General features: G+C 34.7%; 2 long non-coding RNA genes across 3 annotated transcripts; one reads left to right on the top strand and one right to left on the bottom strand.

Moving 5' to 3' along the window:
• Positions 1 to 773: 773 nt before the first annotated feature.
• On the bottom strand, positions 774 to 10,353 carry LOC127836113 (uncharacterized). The gene is made up of 3 exons (XR_008028598.1): positions 9,958 to 10,353; positions 7,950 to 8,008; positions 774 to 846 (listed from the first exon to the last, which is right to left on the bottom strand). It is a non-coding gene; the product is annotated as an uncharacterized LOC127836113 (long non-coding RNA).
• Positions 10,354 to 10,568: 215 nt separating this feature from the next.
• LOC127836108 (uncharacterized) lies at positions 10,569 to 21,613 on the top strand. Of its 2 annotated transcripts, none has more exons than XR_008028590.1 (7): positions 10,569 to 10,643; positions 11,144 to 11,246; positions 12,150 to 12,251; positions 12,692 to 12,798; positions 18,873 to 18,937; positions 19,464 to 20,224; positions 20,452 to 21,613. It is a non-coding gene; the product is annotated as an uncharacterized LOC127836108 (long non-coding RNA). The 2 variants fall into 2 exon arrangements; XR_008028588.1 differs by lacking the exon at positions 10,569 to 10,643 and adding an exon at positions 10,650 to 10,910.
• The last annotated feature ends 4,672 nt before the right edge of the window (positions 21,614 to 26,285 follow it).

Genomic DNA, 26,285 nt, shown 5'->3' with positions numbered 1-26,285 from the left:
CTAGATACTACATATTTACTCAATACACTAGTGTTAAAATATTTCAGTAAGATTCTTTGAATGAGGTTTTTGATATACCTTCTATTGTAAAACCCTGTCAATAAGCATATGAAAAAGTAATTTCATTGCAATTCTTTATTAAAAGTTGTCGCTTGTTACCACATACAATGACCTTATAGTGCTATTAACTGTCCCAAGAAAGAAAGAATGTCCACATATCACGTGTTCAATGATTGCACACTATTAATGATAAAAGTTCACTAATGTAAGAGCTGCTCACAAAAACCTCATGTTTATCTCAGATGTCTTATGAGAAACGTAAGAACAAAAGTTTTATTCAGCACAAACACATTAAATCCCAAGGGTTCTTCTTCTTATTGCACAACCTTTTTGTAAAAGGTCATAGCAAGTATCAGGTGAGTTTCAGGAATGCACATGGTAAGTAAATGAGTTCGAATTATGATTGATGGTAACAACTAATATAGCCCCACACAATGGCTTTTTTATGTTAGTACCATAACATTATAGGAATTACCGGTACATGTAAAATGATTAAGATGAATCGTATTGTCAACTTTAAATTTCTTTAAAAAGTCTATCAAATTGATGTTTATATTTCTTTGTTTCTTAAAGGCTGTAGTTAATGTAAAACTAAATAATGTGGAAAAATTGACTCATTTTGTATCAAAAAAGGTAAGAATGCTGTGTATACACTGAAGGGATGCTTACAAAAAATTTGAAAATGACTACATAGCAATTACTTACCAACAGTTCCCACATAGCTAAATGATGTCTGGGTGTTCCTTTGTCTGTGTTCCTGGAGAGCTTTCTCCTCCTTTTGAGCAACTGAAATGTCCAACACAAGATTTAAAAATGTCCCATATGAACCGCGCTCAGGTGGTTTAATGCATGACGTGCGTAAAGTGTTTCCCATATTAGCCTGTGCTAAGGCTAATCAGGGACAACACTTTCCCCCTAAACTTGATTTTTTGCTGAGCAGAGACTTTCTGTTAACAAAAAATATCATAAAAGCGGAAAGTGTCATTTCTTATTAGCCTGTGCAGGCTCATCTGGGATGACACTTAACGCATATGCATTAAACCCCTTTTTCACAGAGAAACCCATATATTGTAAAGAATAAAATGCTGATAAAGTGTCAGCAAGATTGAGTCATAAACGTGGCTGCAAAAGTGGTAAGAAGTTGTTGTTGCTTGTTTTGTTTTGTTTTTTGTTGGGGGGAGGCACATTTTCACCAGTTTTAACTGGACCTATATATTGTTAACATATATACATGTAGTCTACCAAGTTTGATCCAGTTTGAGTGAGAATAAGGTTAAACAAGTTTTAAAAGCTAATTGTTGATGACACAAGACACACATCAGATATAGACTTACCACAAAATGTCATCTCAACCACTTTGCGTTCATGAGAGCTGTTGGACAACAGCAAACTTAACCTTAATTGTTTTTGTCAGAGTTCCTTCACATTTTTTTTATACCAAACCGGAATTCATGTTAAGTTTACATGAAATCCCTTGAACTATCCAAGAGAAAATAGATTACTAAAAAGCTTAAATTGACACAAAATCTGACTCGTCTAATTCTGTAAAACATTGATTGTGGTGTTTCCTTGATAATACTTGCGAAGTTAGAATACAAAAAGTACTTGTATTAAGGAATAATACAAAATTGCAAGTATAAAGTTAGAAAATTATATCTTTACTGAACTTTGAAATGTACAGTTTCTTCTTCATGCAAAGGCTGGTATTTCAAGTTGCTTGTGATTTTAGTTTTTTTCCTGGCAACACAGTTTACACACAGAAAGTTTTCAAAGATTGTATCCCTTCATCTGTACACATTGGTTACATCCAAGAAAAAACATTTGAAACATTTTCTGTTTAAACTTATAAGGAGGTTTCAATTTCTACTTAAAATGTTCATCTTATACATGAAGTTAGCTTTAAAACAAATATACATATTATAAGGGAACTAACTTTCTTTTGTTTTCAATCTTATTTCAACTTTATTAATATGAGAAATATTTATATATAACTAATAGTCTTTACACTCCATATAAATGAAAAGGTACGCTATATGGGTATTTTATTTTATTTGTCTATGAAATAAATTAAACTAATAGCTATCCTACACATGTATTAATATTATATATATAAGCTTCATGGATTTAGGGCTAATACATGTTTAAGTGTATTAACCACTTCATTAATGAATGCAAATTGTGTTTGCCAGAAGTGCATATGAGTCGTGCTCTGTGAAAAGAGGGTTTAATACATGTGCTCACAGGCTTATCAGGGACAACACTTTCTGCCTAAAGAGGGTTTAATACATGTGCGCACAGGCTCATCAGGGACAACACTTTCTGCCTAAAGAGAGTTTAATACATGTGCACACAGGCTTATCAGGGACAACACTTTCTGCCTAAAGAGGGTTTAATACATGTGCACACAGGCTTATCAGGGATAACACTTTCTGCCTAAAGAGGGTTTAATGCATGTGCACACAGGCTTATCAGGGATAACACTTTCTGCCTAAAGAGGGTTTAATACATGTGCACACAGGCTTATCAGGGACAACACTTTCTGCCTTAACTGGATTTTTGCTTAGAAGAGACTCTCTGTAAACGCAAAATATCATTAAAGCAGAAAGTGTCGTCCCTGATTAGCCTGTATGGACTGCACATGCTAATCTGGGGCGAAACTTTACGCACATGCATTAAAACCCATTATCACAGAGAATTGCCCATATATTGTATTACATGCATTAATGTTCCTAAAATGAGACAGAGTTCACAAAAAATGTACTTAAATGCCCTTACAGTGTATGGTTAAACAAAATATTTTATTTGTAAACACTTGTTAAACTATTTTCATATTGAATGCACCAAACATTGACATGAAAAAAGTATTACATGTCCAAAATAAACATTCCTCAAAAGAGCCAGATTTATTAAGTGCCCTGAAAGAAATTACTTCTCTGTTCAATATTGAAATTAGGAATCCTGTATCGTCTTAAAACAGACATCTTTCACAAAAAATCAAATCTTCTCCAGCGAAGTAAAAAGGAATTACTTAAGCAGAGAGCGGGAATATTTTTGACTGGGTGTATTTTTGTAAATAATGAATTATTCAAACATTGATAATATAATCTGCATGTTTGGTTGTTTTGAAATTAAGATTTAGATTTAGGTGCCATATCACTTCCTGTTCATGTTAAGAATTTAATTTTTATTTGATGCACCAGAATTAAGAGGAATATTCTGCGAAATGTCAAGTTACATTATACCAAAATAAAAATTTAAAGCCTGTCCCGTGTTTGCAATTTAATTTATTATATAATGATGATAAAAATATGGCCCTGAATCTTATTTAGACTTGTTTATGCTGTAGATTATTATAAAATCTGTGTAATATCAACATTTCCCTGTATGCTTATTGCCTAATATATATTGTGTAATAATTATATTTTATTAGGAGAAAAATAAGTAAACAGATGAGATTTATGTATGACAATAAGCATATACAAAACTTAGTATTCTTTAAGAAATGGTCATTTTGAAATCCCTTGATAAATATGTTTAATGCACAAACATGTACACTTCATCCAGTAATGTGTAACCATTTTCAGTGTAAAAAAAATTGTTTTATGAAAAATTTGGAACAAATTAGCGGAAATGGTCATCACTTGCATCTTCATGCAAACATTGAAATTCTGACTTTACAACTTGAAAGTTTGTTTCAAGATAAGACGCACTGGACTTTAAGAAGTTGGCAACTTTTGCATGGAAAAAGGTTGAGTCTAGATATTATCACCCCCCCCCCCCCCCCATAAAAACAGGGTAGTGTAGCCATAGTACAACATTATGCATAAAACGACAATATGAAATTAAAACATTATTAATAAAAATAGATCATTTAAATTAAGCTAACATGATCATGCTAATAGATGTTGCATTTGTTCATTTGTCTAATGCAGTTTGTCCAAGCAAATCATAGGGGTGTCATATTTTAAAAGAAGCCGGCTACTAAGCAATACAACAGGACTGGAGTATTTATTGCACCATTTCAATTCATGCTTTGGGTAAAAGTAACCAGCATTAAGATAGAATGTAACCGGTTCAATTGCCAGCTGCCGGTTCTTTCCGAGAGCACTGGTGTCATAAAGCCTTTGCTTTTAAACAGATTTTTGTTAACTTACATTTTAAGCAATGTTTTGCACATATTTTATTTCTGTAAGTGGTAGTAGGTACAGAAGTTGTACAGTTCCCTTAAAATCTAAGGGCGCAGTATAAATGTTAAGGGCTATAGGGCTCATAGGTTTCCACTTGATATTATTTAAGTCCTGGTCTGTTTCAACCGCAGTCAATTTCAGTCAAAAAAGGTATTCTATGAATTGTTCTACTTTTAAAGTTTACAAATTCTGCTCAGACCCATTTGAGCTACATGTATCTACATAAATTGAGGACCCAGTGTGTAAACTTAGTTTAATTATTAGTGACATATAAAAAGTTTTAGCACTGATAGTGCCACTAAGAATAATAGGAATTTTAATATATAAACATGTACAATAATTCTCCTTTCTTATTATCAGGCTAAGTAAGTATTTATTCCTCGAAACAAACTAGATTTCGTAACAAAGTACTTTCAACACACCATCAAACATGCAATCTAAATATTAGCTGTGATCTGGGAAAATGGGGCTTAATGCATATGTGTCAAGTGTTTTCCAAGATTGGTCTGTTCAATCTACACAAGCTAATCAACAGGGACAAGACTATCCATTTGGTGGTGTTTTATTGTTTAAAGGAAGTCTCTAACTAACAAAATTCCAGACTAGGCAAAAAATGCCATCCCTGATAAGCCTGAATTCCAGACTAGGCAAAAAGTGCCATCCCTGATAAGACTGAATTCCAGACTAGGCAAAAAGTGCCATCCCTGATAAGCCTGAATTCCAGACTAGGCAAAAAGTGCCATCCCTGATAAGACTGAATTCCAGACTAGGCAAAAAGTGCCATCCCTGATAAGCCTGAATTCCAGACTAGGCAAAAAGTGCCATCCCTGATAAGACTGAATTCCAGACTAGGCAAAAAGTGCCATCCCTGATAAGCCTGAATTCCACACTAGGCAAAAAGTGCCATCCCTGATAAGACTGAATTCCAGACTAGGCAAAAAGTGCCATCCCTGATAAGCCTGAATTCCAGACTAGGCAAAAAGTGCCATCCCTGATAAGACTGAATTCCAGACTAGGCAAAAAGTGCCATCCCTGATAAGCCTGAATTCCAGACTAGGCAAAAAGTGCCATCCCTGATAAGACTGAATTCCAGACTAGGCAAAAAGTGCCATCCCTGATAAGCCTGAATTCCAGACTAGGCAAAAAGTGCCATCCCTGATAAGACTGAATTCCAGACTAGGCAAAAAGTGCCATCCCTGATAAGACTGAATTCCAGACTAGGCAAAAAATGCCATCCCTGATAAGCCTGAATTCCAGACTAGGCAAAAAGTGCCATCCCTGATAAGACTGAATTCCAGACTAGGCAAAAAGTGCCATCCCTGATAAGACTGAATTCCAGACAAGGCAAAAAGTGCCATCCCTGATAAGACTGAATTCCAGACTAGGCAAAAAGTGCCATCCCTAATAAGCCTGGGCAGACTGCACAAGCTTGTCTGGGGCAACACTTTACGTACATGCATAATCATTAAACCCCAGTTTTCCCCAAGCATGGCATATATATTTTCTTCAAGACTTATTGTCTAATGAATGTAATAATTCATGTAACTTGGTGACATTTGTATACATGTTTACTGTTTTCTATTTGTGTGTTTATTTTGGTAACATACATCAGCTATTGAAATATTGAGACGCCCTTTTGTTTTTACAAAAAAAAATCGAATTGACATTAGTGCAAATTTTCAGGAGAAGCAAGCAAAACACTGTTTTATTAAAATGATTAACTTTTTCAGTATTCAAATGTTCTGATTTTAAATTTCAAAACAATAAATAATTGAGAAAGGAGCATTAAACAGTTAATTTCAACACTGAAATATTGTATTTCGGAAAATAGTTTCTCCTAAAAAAAATCACAAAATATCAGCTACCCTAGTTATAACATGCTTTAGAAGTTATTCATTATGAACAAATGTGTTTTAACCCTTTCCCCCGATTAGAAGCAAAGTAACAAGAGCTGTCACAGGACAGCGCGCTCGACTATTCGAGCGCTTGACAATATAACGTAAGCCATCATGGGGAAATTGTTCATATTTAATAAGGTAAAGGTAATATAGTCATATCCTAAGTGGAAGAGGACCATAATTGAAACATATTTATTGCTTATGTTTTAAAGAAGATGTACTTCATATACGATTCTTTGTTCAGGTTTCCACAATCTCTTGAACATTTGTAAAGACATAAAACAAACTAATAAGATTTTATTTCAAGTTTGATAGCAATAGCTTGGGTGGGATGGTTAGACGATCCTTCAAAAATAAAGGAAATAAATAGCTGTGAATGTGTTTACCATGTTTCAAAGAAAAACAATCTTTTTGGGTGGGGGATGGGGGTGGGGGTGGAGAGGGGGGTATAATGTGGAGGTGTGGTCATTTATTTGATGAGCTTTCAAAAATAAAAACAAGGACAAAAAATATATATTTTTTTTTGGGGGGGGGGGGGCTTTTGGGGTGAGGCGTGGGGGATGGTTTGGGTGGAGTCCATTGTGCTATGTCAGGTAAGTGTTGTTATGTCAAAGTATGAATCATATCTGATAATAAATCAAGAAGTTATGGCAATTTAATTAAAATTTATTAATTTGACCTTGAGAGTAAAGGTCATTCAAAGGTCAAGGTCAATTTCAACTTGCCAGTTACAGTGACCTCATGATAGTTAGAAAGTATTTGAAATTTGAAAGCAATAGCCTTGATACTTAAGAAGTAAAGTGGATCTAAACACAAAATTTAACAAAATATTCAAAGTTACTAAGACAAAAAAAGGCCATAATTCCGATAAAATGCCAACCAGAATTATACAACTTTCCTCGTTAAGTCCCCTTACGATAGTTAGTAAGTGTTGCAAGTATGAAAGCAACAGCTTTGTTAAATTTAACCAAATTTTCAATTTTCTAAGTATAAAAAGGGAACATAATTCTTACAAAATGCTTGATACAGTTGTCTGCTCTTGTCTATAGATTATGGTAATGTTAGTAAAGAAGTATGCAAAATATAAAAGCAATATGACAAGGTGCATATAAAATATTTGAGGTGGTGCGCAAACTTTAACATAGATTTATCAATAATATGCATATTCTTAGTGGAAAAAGGGCAATAATTCTTACAAAATGCTTCTTACAGTTGGCTGCTCCTGTTTATAGATTGGAGTCATGTTGGTTAAGAAGTATGCAAAATATAAAAGCAATATGTGAAGGGACATAGAAAATATTTGAGGTGGTACGCAAACTTAAACATAGAAAATCTAAGTAAAAAAGGGCCATAATTCTTACAAAATGCTTGATACAGTTGTCTGCTCTTGTGTATAGGTTGGGGTCATGTTGGTAAAGAAGTACAAAATATAAAAGCAATATGTCAAGGGACATAGGAAATATTTGGGGTGGTATGCAAACTTCAACATTCCAGCGCTCACAGGAACGGGAACGCTGACGCCGGGGTGAGAAGGATAGCTCCACTATATATATTTTTTATATAATAGTCGAGCTAAAAATGTCTTTTGCAACCAGCATCAAACCAGAACAGCCTGAGAGTAACTCGCAGTCAGTTCAGGTTTAACGCTGTTTGCTGCTTATCAGTCTCTAAGGTTGGAAATGAAGCCTTTAAAACTTGAATTTAATAATGAAAGTATTGTATTAAAAATTAACTTTTTATGTGACTGCAAATGCTTCAAAAAACGTATCTAAGTGGTAAAGGTTAACTATAAGTGACAACTTACTCTGAATAATCTGCTGTCTCTTCTTTTCATTTGGTGGTATCACAGAATAACCACCTTGACTGGAAAAGTCATAAAATGAAAATTAACTATACATGATCAAGTCAAAGGGACATAAACAGCTTTGATATCATTAAACACATTGCATGGGAGTACTCTCCCTTGATATAAAATACATATTAACTAACTGAACACTTTTGATTGCAGCCATAACAAAAAACAAAATCAGTTGAACATTTGTATTGAAGGTTAGAGAAAACTTAAATTCCATGTTTACTTAGCATAATTTTTTCAAATTTTAAATAATTGCCCATCATTACATTGTAAAATATGTCTTATCAACCACCAAGTTTTCTCCTCAGTTCACAACTATGAATGCAACATTAAATATGTTTTATCGTCTATCTTAAAGCAGTAAAGCAGTAACTATATGACAAAGTAGTAACTCTACACTGCATAGGAACATTCAACAGTCAAAAGTGACAGAAAGTAAACAAAACATTTTTTTTATTTAAGAATCAAAGTTTGATACAGTTGCTATCTTATTTAAATTAACAGTTAAAAAAGTGAAGTATCTTCTCATGGCATGGTGGTTACGGTGTCTACCTAGCAACCAGGAGGGCAGGGTTCAATCCCCATTGTTGGAGCCTTCTATAATTCACCCCCCAAAAGGCATCAAGTAATGGCTCTACCCAGGTATCAGACTTAAGTACATTTCAATAAGGCTTTCAGTGTTTTTTACATCATTTTGGGAATGGGGCCGGGTCCCTTTGGATTAGGAAATATCGTGGCGTTTTGACTCAAATTGGGACATTTGTGTTGTTGTTGTTTTGTTACCAAATGTTTCAAGATTGGGAATAAAACTGTTTCAATATTTTATTATTAACTAAGGTTCAACTTAAAGATCTGAATGGGAGATAAACTAACTGTTGAAATCTAACAATATAATCTTTTTTTTCAAACCTTCACTTAGGAATTTTCAGGTCCAATTTGGGAAAAATATATACTTTTTCCCATTTGGAATGGGGCCCTATACTGGCCATGAATTTGAAGAGTTGCAAGCCTTAAGCTCCCAATAACATCAAGCTAAAATAAATATGTTTAAACTTTAAAAATAAAAAAAACATGCAATAGCATTTGTATTTTCTACAAGTTTTAATTCATTGAATAACATGGCATTTTACTTAAGTATAAGAAGTAAAAAGTTTCTATCTTCCTGAAAAATCTCTTTTTTAAGTTGCTGTGGTGTAGTGGATATAGTGTCCGCCTAGCAACCTGGAGGTCACTGGTTCGATCCCCACTATGGGAGTGTTCTTTATATCTCCCCCAGAGTCACCAAGTACTGGTTCTAATCAAAGGAAACAGACTTGAGAGCATTTCAAATAAGCCTTAGGCTTGCAATGCAATCAATCGAGTTAAAATAAATAGGTTTGAACTAAAAATCTCCTTTTTGGGTTTATGAACCATTAGAAGTTGGTATTATCAATACTCCTATAAATATGAGGTCGATAAACATCGATAGATTATGTCTCATTATTTGTACAAGTAGTATCAACAACACAAATCTTACAAAAAGACATATGTTAATGAGTATTTTTTAGAATGTTTGGTTTGAAATATAAAAGTGCATCTTATTTGCTATACACACTTTATGAAATCAAATACAGTAATTTTAACAAGGATAATTAACACCAATAAACGATGCCGACTTTGGTAACAAGTAATATTAATTTTTGTCATGATCATGTGGTTTTCGTCTTGCTTTCAATTCTTTATTGACACTATTATCCTCATTTTGATATCATTATTTGGACAATAATCTATATTGAAAAAAAACACTAAATAATTAAAAAATATAAGGATCCATCTTATAATGTAAAAACAAATATACATAAAAGGGAACTTCAACTGAATCAATGTTAGTATTTCTTCTTTTGATTTCATATATCAAAATTAATTACTATTACAAAGGTCATGACAAAGAGTTGACATTTAACTTTGAGGCACTTACCCATGCCAACCTGCCCAATGCTTGACCAAGATCCGAAGATAATATTATATCTCCATTCCAACAAAAATGACCTAATCCGATTGGCTTAGAGCAGTCACGTGCCAATGGTGTATACACCCTAGTTAATTTCCATACACCTATCAATGTAAAAAAAAATGTGTCTGTTTGATAAACTGCTAGAGTCTTCTTATTATATGATGTGTTTTGCATATGTACAGGGAACCAATTAAAATATTGATTGGAACTGAAACTATGCAATCTCTTGCACAACGGTTAGATTACATTCACCTCTGTGTTGGGCTCAGAACGGACTACTGATATGAAAGCGTCTCATTCATGTCATGATCATTTCAAGCGTTCATCATTGAGGTTACAGTATACTAAACAATCTCTTGAACGACGGTTACATTGCATTCACTGCTAAAAAGAAAACCATCTCATACCACAGGTGGTTAGCGTGTGGCTATGATATTAATTAGTGAAAACATCATTTTGAATGATAAAAAATCATATTATAACGAAAAATTAACTTTTCTGAAAAAAAAAATTTCACTATCAAATATATATATAACAAGGTATGCAACTCAAAATCAGCCCAAAACGGGGTCAGTCTTTATTGTCAGTAAAGACCGGTGTGACACAATGACTTGGGCTGCACATTTCTAAATAAAGAGAACATTGCTCAAGTAAGCACCATTTTGAGTGTCTAAATAATAATGAATGTCAGGTTTGAGTTGTGGTGATTTTTCTTGGATGTTTGTAAGTTACCAAAACATTGGTATTTTAACTATAGCTGCATACAGGAAGTAGAATTAATGCAATTCGAAAACAGGTGTAATGCTGGCTCCGGTCAGTATTTCTGTTGGAAATTTGAAAGGGCGTACAGACATTGAACTTTTACAAAAAATCTAATCCTTTGACCCCCAATTTTCTCCATTGCTGTTTAGTACTTGGTAAGTTACCAATGTAAAAACATGGTTTCCAGGCACCTTGCTTCTGCAGGAAAGTGGCAGTTTGTTGTTGAAACTGGCTTTAAAAGGCTCGGAACACACACAGAATTCTCATGTTTTGATTTGAAATCATCAATACTAAAACATTTTGCCCCAACTCATTTGATTTGAATGTTACTGATTTTTCAGAAGGCACAGCCTCAACCATTCTGGAAATGTGCTTGGTTTATTTTCAGATTTGCGAGGTGACCAGTTTCCAGACATTGGTTCGCTCCTGCTTGTGTACGAGATTGGCCGAGACTAAAAAAACTGTAGTGTGCCACCTTGAGAAGATTATTGGTTTGTTTTATAATATAATTTTAATACTTACACATGTGTATGTTTTTTTATTTGTTTGAACCAGGCTTTTTCCGCCCTATGCCACGGGTCCGAAATTCGGCCCCATTCCCAATGCAAATCTGGTTGTTTTTTTCCCAATTGAAAAAAAAATTCCCAATTCCAAAAAAAAAAAAATTTTTTTTTTTTTTTTTTTTACCTTAAAATATATAAGTTAACCTGATCCGGTGTAGAAAATAGAAAGTGTTGCATAATTAAATTATCTGTTGACTTTCCTTATTTTCCTCAAAATCCGGCGCTTCGCACGATTTTTTTCACCTCAAAAAAGGCCAGGCCTTTTCCCCAAATTTAGATTAAAAAACCTGCACTTATCTCACATGTTTATAATACAAATGTAGAATTTTAATAATAAGTTATAAAATAGTTGTTATTTACCAGTTAACGGCTTCTATGAAATATAAGAAACACTATTTACATGCGATTATTTTTCCCAATTGAGCCAATTTTGCGAATAATTTTTTTCCCAAAATGGGGGTTTTCACGACGCGAAATTCCCAAAATTCCAGTGTGGCGTATTCCCAAAATGGAACGGAAAAAGCCTGTTTGAACCCATTGAACTTGTTTTTGTGTAAACATTAAGGATAACAATCGAATTAGCTAAAGAAACTTCAGCGTACAGTTTATATAGTATTGAAAGTCGCGCCTGTCAAAAATCATAAAAAGCAACATTTAAAGTTAAGGAAGCCAGAACTACAATCGAATATAACTGTGTTATTTATGAAACAAAATTTAACGATTTATACCAAACTTCGTTCGTACCAAATTTCATTTATTTTACATAATTATTGAAAATAATATTGATACAGATAGTCGTACCTATTGATTGAAATTTTGTATATTATATAGATAACACAGTCACTAATGAACTATGAGTGAAGACCTGTATGAGTATGATTCTGAAGGAACTGATGGCAGTGATGCAGTTATGGAGCGGTACCCGTTATAGAGGTACAGACACTGGCAAGCAAGGGGAAAGCAAGGATTATTCGAGAAAATCATTTTATAAATACTTAAACAATTTGTATAAGTGCTATGTTTTAAAACCAATACAATTTATGTAATATATATTTTTGGAAGGTATAATTATTATATATTCTTTAAAAGATATATGATTATTAATGTAATTAAATGAGCAAATAAAATATTGATTTTATCATAACATTAATACATAAATATGGCATATTTTAGATGAAAGGAAATTATTTAACCCATTGACTTGTCTGTGTTTGACATGAAACAATAACTTGTTTGTATATTAAATAAAATATCATACACATTTTAATACTGTTTAAAGTAACTATATACATTTTACAACTAATAACTATAAACAAATACATGTGTTTTAATACATTTATTACAATGTTATATAATACTTTTTTAAAATAAAGATTTCAGATTCGGACGAAACTTTGCCGCCATCTGACAAAGGAAACAGCCACCTCTGGAGGAATGTGGTCAGGAAGTTGAATGGTCCCAGTCGCCATGAGGATATTTTGTAAGTCATGGTGAAGGTAAACATGTTAAAAAGTGACAAGATGAAGTGATTTTTAACAGGACCACATTATTATGCCCCCAAAGGTGGGCATCAAGTGATTGCATTTCCGTCTGTATGTCCGTCTGTCCGTCATGCTTTTTTAAATGTCTGTGCTTTGATGTTATATTTATGCCCCCCTTCGAAGAAGAGGGGGTATATTGCTTTGCTTATGTCGGTCTGTCGGTGGGTCTGTCAGTCCGTCCACCAGGTGGTTTCTGGATGATAACTCAAGAACGCTTGGGCCTAGGATCATGAAACTTCATAGGTACATTGATCATGACTTGCAGATGACCCCTATTGATTTTGAGGTCACTAGGTCAAAGGTCAAGGTCAGGGTGACCCGAAATATTAAAATGGTTTTTGGATGATAACTCAAGAACGCATATGCGGCCAACAGGGCGAACTCTGAACAATATAACTGAAGCAACTGGTCTGTAATCCTAAATCTATAATTATCAGTCCAATGAAACATCATCCTTTGAGTAAAATAAAGTGGAGCAGTAAAAATATTATCAGAATATGAGATTTTTTGTATATTTTGTATATTAAATATTGTGTTTATGTTTAATTTTGTTGATTAATATAAATATAAGCAGGAAAGGGGAGGTAATACACTTTTATATCTTTCTTATATACAGGGGAAACAAATGCAATAAGTTTTAATTTCATGTATAATAGACAATCCCAGAATCGATAATATGGGCGCCGCCATATTGGCTATTACGTAACCCGCGATTGAAAACGGCACTGAAGAATTTGACAGATTACAACGTTTTCATTGTGTACACCCGCTTTATTCCAATAAACAGTACTTTATGACTTCGCACATTAGGATTGAAAACAAGTGAAACATGAAACCAAGTGTCGATATGTATCACATCGTAAATCAATATAATTTAAATTAAAAATATACACGATAGATTTTTAAAATATGTGTCTCTGCAACCATATTCAGTGACAATACGTAATGTTTAAGGCCGAGTTGGCATTTTTAAGCATACCTTTCAGCATAATGCCTTTGTATAAAATTTAATTATTCAAGCATAATTATAAAGGTATAGAAATGTCTAAAGTGTTAAGTAAAAGTTGTGATTTTAGCGTAAATAGTGCCGTAGATATTAACAAAGATCTATCAATATATAAAGATTGGAAACATCCATTCAGACCATATTTTTTGGATAGATCTTTGATATTAATTAGATAGATTTAAGATCGATGTAGACAATTAAATTGATATCTGCCTTTGTTTAAACCTATATTATTTCTTATTAAATGTCGTACTTTCTATACTTTCCAGAGATGTTCATTAAGAAACGTTGTAAGATTAAAGACTTAGAACGACTTCTTTAATTGAATAATACATCTCTTTGTTTGTCTAAACAGTTACCATACGCTATTAATATTTTCCTTGTAAGTATCATTTTAAAGGTAATATACAAATCTATAGCCGAAATGAAGTTTGTGATTCTAAAATTGTTTTGTAAATCTTTGTTATCGAAACTCGGTAAGATTTTCAGGTAGAGATTTTTTTAAATTAAAATTATGTATCTAGTTTAGTCTAAAACTAAAGTGGTTTTTAGCAATCTTTTATTTAAAAATCGCTTTCAAGTTAATACAAAAATAACCAGCCGGAAATGAATTTTGTGATTTAAATGAACAAGTATCGGAGTTATTTGCTTGCAAAACTGTGTAAGATGTCAGGATATGTCATACATTTTTTATTAAAAAGGACATATCAGCTTTTGTCTACAACTTTCTTATATTATTATTTAAATAACGTTTTACATGTTGCCTGAAATATTATTAATTTTTTTTAATAACATCTTAATTCACGATTGAAATGTTCAACATGAAAAATAATGAGCCTTAAATAAACATAAATAGTTCCAATTGTGTTCTCTAGATTTCCTAAACGTATGTCTTTATTAAATGTTCGTAAAACGGTCTAAATTTACACTGAAAAAAATAAAAACACGCACAAAATAAGTGATTTATTTTTCTTTAATTACGGATTATAAATGACAGCAACATACATCTCTTGAAAAAAACATCAGCGATAAAGGCGCGAACTCATTCGGTCAATGGGAGGCGATGTTCCAAGTGTGGATTAAAAGCGTTTATGGGGTTGCCCGTGACACCACATGTCTGCACATGTGTTGATACCAAAATTTAGATAAGATAACACGTGTCACCTTTAATAACATGTTAAATGACAACCAAGACCTTATTCATGCCAGGGACCTACACAAATAGGTTCATGTCCATGCTGTGTTTTATTACTCTTAAAAGAATGCAGATGAACCTTATTTCTACTAATTACGTAATTTATATTAATTAATAAAACACGAACTATTATGTGGTTGTCAGATCGATAACAGAAACTCTTTAAATCCTCAAATATATTTGATAAACCCGTTTCGCTTCCTTGTTTTGCGTAGGGACCTTTACACACATATATAGGTCTATGTTTATTTCTTCAGTACCGTTTTGGAGGCTCGCGAGAGTATTCAGGGGCGGGTAATCCGGGAGGTATCGATTTCTGGGATTGTCTATAAATAGAGGATATATGTTCATGTCAGTGTGAGATCATTTGTTATTTTTTATGATCAGATTTTTATTATTACTTTGACAAATCAAACACTTACCTGAATACCACAATGGATTCCACCCAAAAAATACCCACGCCCCTACCAGAATCCCTTCCCCCCCCCCCCCAACCGCACCCCCAACCGCACCCCCCCATTTTTTTTTTGTTAAACATCTTATAATAAATGACCACACCCCACAGGAGAGCCCCGAACCCCCCACCCCCCTACCCCGCTCACCCCCAGGGGGGGAAAAAGCGAAGAAACAAACACACAGGAACACCCATTAACCCCCCGACCCCCCCCCACCCCCCCCCCCCCCCAACCAACCCCCCGCCCCCCCAAAAAGAGGGAGTGGGAAACAGCAAGAAAGGACCACACCCACACAGGAGACCCCCGCGCACTCCCCCACGAACCCCGACCCCCCGCCCCAAAATAGGGGGGGTGAAACAGGTAGAAATTACCACACCCCACATGAGACCCCCGCTCACCCCCCCTACCCCCATACCCCCCACCCCCAACCCCACCACCCCAATTTTTTTTTAAAACAACTAAGAAATAACCACAAACCACAGGAGACCCCCTCTCACTCCCCCCTACCCCTACCCCCCCACCACCCCCTCCAAAACAAAAATATTTTTTTAAACATCTAAGAAATTACCACACCCCACATTATACCCCCTCTCATCCCCATCCCCCCTACCCCCCCACCCCGATTATTTTTTTTTAAACATCTAATTGATTTCCACACACCACATTATACCCCCCTCTCACTCCCCCCTACCTACCCTACCCCCCCATTTTTTATATATTTTAAACATCTAATAAATTACCACACCCCACATTAAACCCCCTCTCACCCCCACCCCCCCCCCCTACCCCCCCCCCCCCCCCAAAGACATTTTTTTAAACATCTAATAAATTACCACACCCAACATTATACTCCCCTCTCACCCCCCCCCCTACTCCCCCATCCCCTACCCCCCCAAATTTTTTTTTTAAACATCTTATAAATTACCAAACCCCACATTATACCCCCTCTCACCCCTCCACCCCCTCACCCCCCAACCCCCAATTTTTTTTTTTTAAAAACATCTAATAAATTACCACACTCCACATTATACCCCCTCTCACCCCCACCCCCCCCCCCCTACCCCCCGGCCCTCCCCCCAATTTTTTTAAACATCTAATAAATTACAACACCCCACAATATACCCCCCTAGCCCCCGGCCCTCCCCCCAATTTTTTTTAAACATCTAATAAATTACAACACCCCACAATATACCCCCCTACCCCCCTACCCCCTCGGCACCCCCAATTTTATTTTTTTTAAACATCTAATAGATTACCACACCCCACATTATACCCCCTCTCACTCCCCCCTTGATCATGACTGGCAGATGACCCCTATTGATTTTCAGGTCACTAGGTCAAAGGTCAAGGTCACAGTGACTCGAAATAGTACAATGGTTTCTGGATGATAACTTTCATTAGGTCAAAGGTCATGGTCACAGTGACAAAAACGTATTCACACAATGGCTGCCACTACAACTGACAGCCCATATGGGGGGCATGCATGTTTTACAAACAGCCCTTGTTTACTTTTTACATAGAATGTCAATGGAAAGAGTAGAATATTGCAGATTGTAAGCCATCATCCAAGTTATAAGACTACATAAATGTTCACTTCATTTTCATCAACACACAGCAATAACATCAGTATTGTGTTCTCATTGGAGCAATTAAGCACTGAAATGTATATACATTTTTCACATTCACATGATATACATGCCTTTTTCATTCTTTCTAACTATCACCAACAAACGTTAAACTAACAGTTCAATTTGTTAAATAATGCAAAATAAGGTTATGGTTGTTTTTCAATGTCATTGTTTGCAAATAGATGGATTTGGTAATCATATAGTATTGCTTATACATATTTCATCTCTACCATTATCCCCACGTTTTTCGGAGAAAAAGTGGGAATATTGTGGTGATGTGCGTCTGTCTGTCCGTCCGTCCTGGCCACCTGCTCCTCCTACACTATCAGCACTAGAACCTTGAAACTGGCATACATGGTAGCTATGAGCATATGTGCGAAGGTGACAGTGACGGAATTTTGATCTGATCCCTGGGTCAAAAGTTATGGGGGTTGGGGCGGGCCGGGTCAGAGATTTTCACTCATTTTTTTATGTTATTTTACATTAACTTCTTCATTTCTGCACCGATTTTGCGTCAAATTGATACTGAGCCTCTCTTATGACAATACAGTCAATCTCAGCTATGCATGGCCCCATTACCAACCCTAGGGCACCCCGCCCACATAGGCCACGCCCACATAGGCCAGCTCACTTAAAATTATTTTTACTATAATTTCTTCATTTCTACACCAATTTACTTCAAATTGATACTGAACCTCTCTTATGACAATACGGTCAATCTCAGCTATGCATGGCCCTCATTACCAACCCTAGGGCGCCCCGCCCACATAGGCCATGCCCACATAGGCCACGCCCACCTAAAATTGCCTTTTACTACAATTTCTTCATTTCTACACCGATTCACTTCAAATTGATACTGAACCTCTCTTATGACAATACAGTTATTCTCAACTATGCATGGCCCCATTACCAACCTTGGGGCGCCCCACTCACATAGGCCACTCCCACCCAAAATTGCCTTTTACAATAATTTCTTTATTTCTACACCGATTCACTTCAAATTGATACTGAACTTCTTTTATGACAATACAGTCAATCTTAACTATGCATGGCCCCATTACCAACCCTGGGGCGCCCCGCCCACATAGGCCACACCCACCTTAAATTGCCTTTTACTATAATTTCTTCATTTCTACACCGATTCACTTCAAATTGATACTGAACCTCTCTTATGACAATACAGTTATTCTCAACTATGCATGGCCCCATTACCAACCCTGGGGCGCCCCACTCACATAGGCCACTCCCACCCAAAATTGCCTTTTTACTATAATTTCTTCATTTCTACACCGATTCACTTCATATTGATACTGAACCTCTTGTATGACAATACAGTCAATTTTAACTATGCATGGCCCCATTACCAACCCTAGGGCGCCCCGCCCACATCGGCCACGCCCACCCAAAATTGCCTTTTTTACTATAATTTCTTCATTTCTACACCGATTTACTTCAAATTGATACTGAACTCCTCTTATGACAATACGGTCAATCTCAACTATGCATGGCCCCATTACCAACCCTGGGGCGCCCCTGGATCAAACATTCGGTGTGGGGATACGCGTCGGCCTAAGGCCGTGACATTTCTAGTAGAATTCAAATTGTGTTTAAATGAATCAAAACGTATTGAATGTTTATTTAATTTTCAATATTTGTCATCATAATTAATGAAGCAGTACTGTGGGATAAAGTAAAACCATGTATTATTTAACTTTTATCTCTATTTCAGGATTATTATTTTTTTATTCCATCCTATGGTGATCGGAGACTAAGAAAACAGTGTAGACAAATGAGGTATTATTGATATATTAAGTATATATTATTTACATTAGTATTTTCACAGTCTCAATTTTCGAATTATATACACAATGTTTTTGTTTTTTTTTTAAATTATATGAGCCTCAATCTGGGAAAATGAGCTTTATGCAAAAAGTGTCCTCCCAGATTAGCCTGTGGAGTCCGCAAAGGCTCATCAGGCACGACAATTTCTAAACTGGATTTTTGTTTTAAGGGGAGAGATCTTTAAACGAAAAATACGATAAAAGCGGAAAGCGTCTTCCCTGATTAGCATGTGCTATTTATTGTACATATATAACCATTTGAAAAAATGGTTTGTCATAAAATGTCATATAAATGAACTTTCATGTCATGAAATTACATTGTGCAGGTATGATCAATTAAATACTCATAACACAATTATGCACTTTAACCTATTATATTATTACATTATATTTTCTTAATGAGGTATTTTTTTTGAAAAAAAAGACACAGTTTTTTTCATTATTGTCATAAAAAAAATGTGCATTTCAATTCATTACAGCGTGCAATCCAGGAGGGGGGAGTTCTAAATAACTCGTATACAGCACTGTTGCAGCCAACCGTGTTTCCTTCTCTGTGTGAAATGTTTAATATATGTAAAATATGTTAATGCAATCTTTAATTTTGTCATATGAACAAATATATAGTACTTTTTAATGTGGGGTTAGATTTTATTTCAAAAATGTATATCCATTTATTACCTCCCCTGAATTTTGCAATTTTTATTCTATATAAAAGCATTTACTCTTTTACATATAGGGTACAAAGTGTATATTTTCTGATTAGTATTCACTGATTATTTATGAAAATGTATAATCTGCCATTGATTATGGTGACATTTATAATATGTGGTGGTTGCTATTGGTAGTCATTTCAGGTCGAACCTCAAAGACCTCGTGAAGAGGCCGGTAGGACCTGTAAATAAACTCTGATTTAAAAAAAAATGGTAGTCATTTACCCCCAGTCTTAGTCGCAAAAATTGCTTCCATAGGAGTCTTAAAACTTCCAGAAATACCAACGTTTACCTGGCCCAACATAAACTGTTAAAGGCGGACATTTACCCAGACAAACATGTACCTGTTAAGGGCTGACATTTACCCGGCCTTAAATAGTTGTTACAAACATTTGAATTTTAAACTGCATTTTGATATCTTTGCAGATGGAATACGGAAGGAATTGTACATGATGAGATCCGAGTTAGAAGTCACCGTTACAGATTTCTTAAAACACGCACCTTATCAGCATGACAGATTACAGTATAAGGTGCGTGGTAAAATAATACATCAAAAGCTATTTTAAAACAGCTAAACACAATCTTTTCTAAGAAAAAAATAATTAAAAATAAATATCTATAAAAAAAATCGTTTATTTAAGCTAACTTGTGTGCGGAATAACATGCGTCTTTGCTCTTCCATTTTAAAAACGGACTTGCGAATTGATTAAGTTATTCAGTAACTTATTAACCTGTAGTGTTTATCTTTCTTTTACAGAAAAAAATGTCCGACCAGACTACAGGCCAGAATGAGACGCTCCCCAAGGCTGTTGTGCAAAATTAAGACAGCAACTAGCTATAAAGTGATATTATAGACTAGACATATTCATTTATAGTTGGATCAAATGTCACGATTATGTGTTCTTCTGTCTCGCAAATACCGTAACGTTCTAGCAGTGCATACTTAAAACATTTTGGAGAAATCCTTGTCATAAAAATATGTGTACATATGTTTGGAACAATTAAATAAGCAAGCACACATTGTTTCCGTGAAAGCCACACAACTGTGGCTATATATTATGTTACCTTATGGTTGAAATAGGTTTTTCCTGGCTTGTTTTGGTAATTTTCAACCTTTGTATCACTTTAAATACACATGACGTAAAGTTTGTAGGGGTCTGGAATCGCCGGTTGGTCTCAGAAAATGTTTTCTATGAAACTGTATGGGCATGTAACGAAATGATATTGTCTTTAATATTAAGAGGTATTTTCTTTGTATGTTTAACTATTTTTAATTTTGTAACCTGGAAAATTTGCAAATTTTATATACAAACATGTACTTTCATAATTGTAAATGTTTACTTGTGTACGTGTGTCGAGAACAAATTTTCTGTGTATTAAAAGAAAGCAATAGGAATGTTCTTAAACTTTGCAGAAGTAATGCAAAAGCGACTTGATTTTTTTTATTTTTGTGATTAAAAAGAGACCAAAACTGAAAAATTGCGTTATAAAAAATGTATTGACTTTGTCTGTAAGGCCTACAAAACTTTGTATGTTTCCACTGACCCGACCGACCCTAATTTTTTGCGGACACTTAACATTTTTTGGCCATTTTTAGTAAAATTTTGTATTGAATTTGTTAAACTGGATTATTTTATAAAATTATGATTTTGCCATCACAGAATTACATAGAAATGATGTTGCATAGACAATTGGAAGACTTTTGTCATTGAAATAACGTTTGAAATAACGTTGGGCAACCGGGGAGAGTGTGGGAGGATTGCCACCGCCTAGATGTATATTTGTTGACTTTGGAACTTTTCAATGTGAATTTTAATGCTTAAAAAGCGTATTTTGTGACATAAATGTATGGGATTGTACACGCAAATCAGCTTTGAATTCATTCCTCCTCTACAGTGTTAAAGTAAATTCCCAATAAAATGTTCCTCATCTACTACAAATTTGTACTGTCACCATCATCAACACAAATAAACCATCTCAATTGTCTTTAACTCCGAAATTAGTAAGAACTTATACATGTTCTCTATAATAACTGTTTACCGGAGGGCTTTTTACGCGACGATTTTAGATCTTGAGCTGATTTTTTTTTTGGTATACTAGTCTACCTATATGACCTACAGATGAAGTGTGAAATTCGTTCCGGTCCATTGATTTTTGGCGTAGTTATGGGCCTTGGACTTAACATTTTTCTCTATAATGAATGTTTTTCTTGAGTTTTTTTCGCAGCTCTCTCAGATAGTGGGCCTATTTTGATGCCTCCGGTAGGGTGGCATATAGCAGTTTAATTTCCCCAACTTATTTTGTCGCTTTAAGACAATGGCATGATATTTGGGTGTAAGAGTACCTACATGATTTACAGATGAATTATGCGTGTCTTTCCGGTCCTTTGATTTTGGCGAAGTTAATGGCCTTGACTAAGACAAAGACACTTACCGGTTCAATTAATGCCGATTATCAATATAACCTCTAATAGCTTCCAGCATTATTTGTTTTTCACAAATTATTAACGTAGGCAATGTTCAGACCTTCCACCTCCTGCATCAGTTACTTCCATTCGCTGCTTCTTTTTTATTTGCTAATCAGAATATTTGTTACATTAACCATCGATAGATGAAGCATATATGATCACCAGGGTTAATTGACTGATCGGGGATGCGTGTTCAAGGCGTTATGAAAACCTTGCATAAGGGCTTATCTCCTCTGGCGAGCGCTGATCCTCTTGTTAATCAAGGACATTAATCACATCGTTTATATATTAGGAATGTGTACTGTGGACCCTTTCATGAGAGAACAATTTACAGTAGGCCTATTATTTCAACTCTTAACTCGACGGCCAACTTGGGGAGGTGCCTGGGTACGGGCCTGGTATGTTTAGTTTATACGGTCCTTACGCGCTTAAGGCTGCTGTTTATGAGATGATCCGGAGTTTGTTCCAACATTCTCACCTGGTCAACTAACCAGATTTACGAAAGTCTGGAAAGGTTTGAATTATTGCTGCAATTTCCAGGCTTTCAACTTTGGTGTGTACTTGTGATGTGTGGAAAGGCAAAATACTCGGAAGAAATCCCATCTGCACAGTATGGTGACCAACAGGCGGACGCGGTGATTTCGTTAAGTCTGTTAAGTCATACTTCTTATTTCTTCAAGTAAGTACACGTGCAGGGATTTACATGTGTAAACTTGCTAAAGGTAAACAATTCCAACATGTATTGCATTAGAACCGCATATGTTCTAGAATGTGTTCTATGTTTGGTGAATGACTGCTGCAATTGTGACATTTTCAACTGTTCTCTACTCAATCTACAGAGCGGCCATTTGTATTAAGATTAAGACGTTTTGAGGTAAAGTCGTGAGGACAGAATTAGCATGATCTAAAATCAATGCATATTGGTTGATTGCAAATGTGTTGCAATTTGCCAATATCTGGCTGAACGGATGTCCCCGTGATATTGTATTTAAATACCTACGGAAATTACAAGTAATAAAACATCGAGCTGGTATTTTTCGTTTTTAAAGAGACACTTTTGGATGCAATATTGATGCCGTGTTATAATTAATTCAGCCGAGACTTTTGCTAATATTTCGATAGACACTTAAAAGTATGATTGTTGAGGAATCTAGTATAACACGGTCACATAGAAAATTGTGCGTAAATGATTCATACAATTGTATCTGCGTATACTTCAAGGACGTAATTTCGGCGTGCGAACGCGAGCTCAATTAGCGCCAATTATAAGTGCAGTGCGGTAATCAACATAACAATAATATAAAATCAACAATAACTTATCATATAGAACACATCTCAAATCGTTTAATTCTTACAACTCAAACAGAACTTGTTCTAAACCATAATCGGTACTAAATATTTAAACGATGTGAAGCAAATACTAGAAACCGCATTCCTAATTTTAACGACTAAGTATCTTGGGATAGACACGTATTTACTGTTATTTATTTGAGCCGCGCTCTGTTAAAAAGGGGTTTTATGCATCTGCGTAAAGTGTCGTCCCAGATAAGCATGTGCAGTCCGCAGAGGCTAATCAGAAACGACACTTTCCACTTTTATGATATTTTTCGTTTCAAAAAGTCTCCTTAGCAAAATTCTAGCGGACTCCACAGGCTTATCTGGGACGACACTTTACGCACATGCATTAAGCCCCCTTTTCACAGAGCACGGTCCATTTGTATTTGTCTGTTTTATGAGACATGGTAACACGAGTTAATTACACAAAGTGTTTCGTGATAGAAACACATAAATTCGTGCATATAACTGTATTTATCTAAAGGAAAAATTTTAACGGATTATTACCAGTGAATATAAAAAACTGGTCCATTAAATTTTATATTTACCACTAAACACGTCTTGATGAAGACTTGGACGCGTACATGTATTGATCGCTGCGTATCATATGACGTAATATAAACTTATTTATCGTCTTATTAGACCCGTCGAATTTATAATGGAGTATCTCGTAACAGAACATTCTGAATTGTAATGTGAAACTTGACTTCATAAATTTATGTTTCTCGTGATAAAGGGAAACTTGTAATTCCTTTTGGCCATATACTATTCTATAGATTAATGTTATTATTGTCATATAAAATGTAGACTTATTTCACGCATTAACAATCTCTGTGATTTAAATGACTAGGAAATTCCTAAGAAAATTATATAAACTTGTCAATAGTAAAACCGGTCCCTTTAAGTATTTCAAATAATGCTAGCAATATATAAATAGTGCGCCCTGACAATTATGTTGGGGAATTAACGACAAAGTTGTGATCTAAAGGATAAGAACAGGGACGACTGACAAATGACACTTTGATAGTTCGTTTACACAATTATTGTATTCATTGATATGTATTACATAGTGAAACATCACATAACATTTCAACCATGCAAGACGACATGAGCGCATGTGAAAGATTGAACTTACGTCATAATTTCTGAAAATAAAACAGTAGAAAAGATAACAACTTAACAAAGTATGTTTTAAATGTTAATATAAAATTAAAACAGTGTTAAACCAAGACAGTTTGTACAAACTTAATATAAAACCAGTTCAACACATGTAAGTGTGTGTTGAGGTATTGAAATATTAATTCGACATTTTGAATATTTTTTCTCTTTCTTCGCATATGTCATATTTAAATGGTATTCTGCACCTTAAATCTAAGTTGTCGAAAAAATATCAACCAATTCAGGATTCTCAGTGAGTCATAACAAAGCTAAAATCCTCATTCTTTCTTTCCAGATATTTATCTGGAACATTTATTTATAGATCTAAATTTCACTCATATAAACATAAATATGGTGCAGGCAGACTTAGTTGGTAGATATTTCTACAGAAGTACATAACATTTGCCTTCTAAGCTAGTAAATAAGGAGATACCAGTGTTGCGTATTATGGCTTGTACTTTTTTCTTTGAAACAGTATTTTCATAGCTGTACGCACATACTCGAAAAACGGTTGAAGTGACGGTAATTATAGAAAATCGGATGCATTACACGAATTTCAGTTCTGATACCTTATAGACGCATGTAATGAAGCATTTTACACGTATTAATGCATCCAATACTTCTATTAAACAGCGCTTTAATAATATGGTATTTACCTTGTACGAACACTGACTGTATTGATACACTTAACAATGATGTTAAGAATAACTCAAGAAAATGATATGAACAGAAGGAGATTAATGTAAGTAAACCGAATAATATCGCGATGTTTTTAAATTATAGCGATACACATTTCACGCAAACAAATACCAGACATATAGCAAAAATGACAAACATCTCATATTCACACTTCAAAATAATATATAACAAGTAAAAAGTTAAACATGTCGACAAACAAGTTATGTTAAAATAAAAACGAGAGTTCAACATAACCATCAGGGGCTAAACTAGCATATGAACATACAGGTTTACATGTAGGAAAACGAATGTTTACACCTTTTGAATTCACTATGTGTTCTATGAATAACCCACATAAAACAAAACTTATTGAAGACGAAAAACACAACTTTTCCTGTCTTTCTTTTCCAATTCAACGCATTTACATACAATTTACGCAAACATATTAATACACATATTTTAAGATATCTTGTGATTTTTGCGAATTGGTGACTTTTATTATTAACCACACTTTCATTTGCACAAAAGTGCGTTAAATTCTTATGAATTCTTTGATATTTTAGAATGATCTCATGCATAAGTGTATTATTGTATGTACATGCAACCTTCCAGTAATACACAACATTAACGATCTTGACAAGTAAAGAACAGATTTGTATTTCAACGGTAATATACGACAGCAAACGAATGATGTACTATTATACACTTAGACATTTGAATACATATTTTATTTCACAGTGTTAAAGTGTCAGTTCTATATGGCGTCATGTTGATATTAAATATTAAGAGTGTCAATTTATACAAAAAGAATATAGTACTCTAAAAACAACATGCACCTAAATAAGAATTCTTCAATGCAAATCGATTCACATGGTTGATATATATCATTGTAGCATAAGATTACTACAAATGAAGCAAACTCGTCCGATTACTTTTCTAGCTCAAACGCACAT

The sequence above is a fragment of the Dreissena polymorpha genome, chromosome 6 (assembly GCF_020536995.1).
Source record: "Dreissena polymorpha isolate Duluth1 chromosome 6, UMN_Dpol_1.0, whole genome shotgun sequence".
NCBI classification, from domain to species: Eukaryota; Metazoa; Mollusca; class Bivalvia; order Myida; family Dreissenidae; genus Dreissena; species Dreissena polymorpha.
Note: the sequence above shows the minus strand (reverse complement) of the source record. Positions and strands in the feature narration are given on the sequence as shown.